This window comes from Octopus sinensis, linkage group LG12, assembly GCF_006345805.1.
Source record: "Octopus sinensis linkage group LG12, ASM634580v1, whole genome shotgun sequence".
Taxonomy (NCBI): Eukaryota; Metazoa; Mollusca; class Cephalopoda; order Octopoda; family Octopodidae; genus Octopus; species Octopus sinensis.
This window is the reverse complement of record NC_043008.1, coordinates 20187202-20190103: the sequence shown is the minus strand read 5'-3', so window position 1 is coordinate 20190103 and position 2902 is coordinate 20187202. Positions and strand designations below refer to the sequence as shown.

The following is a 2902-nucleotide window of genomic DNA, read 5'->3' as shown; positions in this document are numbered from 1 at the left end:
AATCGACTATACCCCTCCCCCAAAATTTCAGGCCTTGTGTCTATAGTAGAAGGGATCATTATTATTATTATTGTTGTTGTTGTTGATGATGATTCTGATGATGATGATGATGATGATGATGATTATGATGATGATAATAATAATAATAATAATGATAATAATAATGGTAAAGTGGTGAGCTGGCAGAATCGTTAGCAGTCTGGACTAAATGCTTAGCGGCATTTTGCCAGGCGCAACGTTCTGAGTTCAAATTCCACCCAAGTCGTCGTTGCCTTTCATCCTGTCGGGGTCGATAAATTAAGTAGGAATCGTGTACTGGGGTCGATGTGATCGACTGACCCCCTCCCTGCGTATAGTAGAAAGTATTCTTACTTTTATTGTTGTTGTCGGTGTCGGTGTTAATATTTTGGTGATTAAAAGGTGAAGGGGCGATGTTGATTTTAATGTAAAGGTAAAGTTGTTGATGATGATGCTAACAATAGTGATGTTGGTGTTTTGGTGGGGGTTGGAGAGGTGGTGGTGGTGCTGGTGGTGGTATTTTTAGATATGACAATAGTAACAACGGTGTTGGTAATTCACATTTGCAATCATTCGGAGAAATTAGAGAGAGAGAGAGTGGGAGAGAGAGAGAGAGAGTGAGAGAAAGCGAGTGAGAGAGAGAGGGGGGAAGAAAAGAATGAAAGAGAGAATGAAAGAAGGAAAGAAAGTAAGAAGGAAACAGAGAGAGAGAGAGAAACGTAAAGTGAGAGAGGTTTGGAAGAAGAGAAGAAGAAAAAAAACGCGAAAAGAAACGAAATAAAGAAAAGAAAAGAGGAGGAAAAGGGTTACGAAGATTAATAGGGCACATGCAAGAGAGGTGATGGTAAATAGGGACTCGTCATCGAGCCGTATGTACTTACATAATGATGTGAAGAAAAGCCGCCGTTATAAAGAGAACGTGTTCGCATAGTTGTCACAGCAGTAAGCAGTAAGCAAACGCAACTAGCTGATTAACAGAAAAGAAACTGAAGTTTTAACTAGAAAATATCTCCCGCCTTCTCCTTTCACTGTTTATCGAACTACGTATTTCCTTCTATTTCTCTCTCTCTCTCGCTCTTTCGCTCTTTCGCCTTCTCTCTTTCTCTCTCTCTCTTTCTCTTCTTTCGCTCTATCTCTCTTTTCGTTCTCTCTTTCTTTCTCTTCTTTCTCTCTTTTCTCTGTCTCTCTCTCTATCTCTCTCTTACTGCTTTGCGAAATTGCGAAACTTATTTCTCCTTCTGTCTATCTTACTTTCACTTTCATACACATGCATGTGTGTGTAGTTATATATATATATATATATATATATATATATGTATATGTATAAGTGTGTATGTGTATGTGTGTAGGTATATAGATTGGATTAGATAGATATGTATATATTACAATTATTAAATGTATAATCTATATTTTTTTATACATATACTGTATATACGTATATACATGTCTGTACTTTATATGTATATATACATATATATATATATATGGGCATGTGTATGTTTGTTTGTATATACGTATGTCCACAAAATCCAGGGGCTTGTGCCTATAGTATAAAGGATTAATATTTTTGTTGTTGCTGTAGTATGTATGTATGATTGTATGTATGCATGTATGTATGCATGTATCACTATCTTATTTCTCTGGTAGAGTACCAACTTTTTTTTTCTTTTACATGTAGTGTTATCAAAAGGTTAGTCGCTCCTATCTTCGCTCTTTTATTATCAGTGGAACTATAGCAGTTGTTGCGATAAACAATTACTTCTCTCATCATTTGTTGCATTTATCATCATCATTATTATTATTATTATTATTATATTATTATTATTATATTATTATTATTATTATTATTATTATTATATTATTATTATTATCATCTCATCGCCGTGTGTGCGTGTATATAGTATCCAATATCATAGACTTACCATTCTTTCTTCTTTATATCTTCCGTCCTATTTTTCCCGTAATCTTTTGTAAAGTGTTCGCAGTTCGCTTTAACAACGAACTCTTTCTTTAACAAACTCTCGTTGTTTTTTTTTTTTTTCTGTTGTCGATGTTATATCACTGATGTTAATTAGACTGTTTCCAAGTCTTTGTTGTTCTTTTTTTTTGTTGTTATTATTGTTGTTGTTCTGTTAACAATGCGGGTAATATTGTGTTTATCGTACTGGTGTTGTTGTTGTCGGAGTCGTTGTTGGTATTAACACCGTTTTTTATTGTTGTGGTTCGTATCGTGAATCTGCTATGGATAGATTCCGCGCTTACGCAACGTCGCCACTTCTGGTCAGTTTTCAACTTGTAGCAGTTGTTGCTGTTGTTGTCACTACAAATATGGACAGAGTTATTACAATCAGAATAACTGTTGTTGCCAACATTATACTTAATTTTATTGTCACTTCATCCACTAATTATCATCATCATTATTATTATCATTATCATTATTATTATTATTGTTGTTATTACTATTATTATTATTATTATTATTATTATTATTATTTTTATTATTGTTGTTATTATTATTATTATTATTATATTATTATTATTATTATAACTATACACTACACATTATACTGTTATAAAAAAATACATCGGGTTACAATAAGTAAACCTTAGATGCTAGGAACCCCCTATCATTATTATTATTATTGTTGTTGTTGTTGTTGTTATTTTTATACACACTACACATTATACTGTTATAAAAAATACATTAGGCTATAAGTAAACTTAGATACCAAGAACTCACATCATTATTATTGTTATTGTTGTTGTTGTTGTTGTTCTTCTTCTTCTTCTTCTTCTTCTTCTTCTTCGTATTATTATTATTATTGCCTTAGCACAGCCTTCTAACGTACTAAAGTGTCAGCTGTTCACTACCAGTAACTATTAT

The 2902-nt window shown here is 32.7% G+C and overlaps 1 protein-coding gene across 3 annotated transcripts in view; it reads right to left on the bottom strand.

Annotated features, from left to right (window-relative positions):
- Positions 1–2423, bottom strand: part of LOC115218041 — a 415719-nt gene extending 413296 nt beyond the window's left edge. For 2 of the 3 annotated variants that reach the window (XM_036507808.1, XM_029787795.2), the window contains exon 1: positions 900–1076. The gene's annotated coding sequence lies outside the window, so the exon portion shown is untranslated. Of the gene's footprint in view, positions 1–899; positions 1077–1940 lie in introns of those variants that run through there. The other variant, XM_036507809.1, reaches the window with a different exon arrangement.
- Positions 2424–2902: the final 479 nt, after the last annotated feature.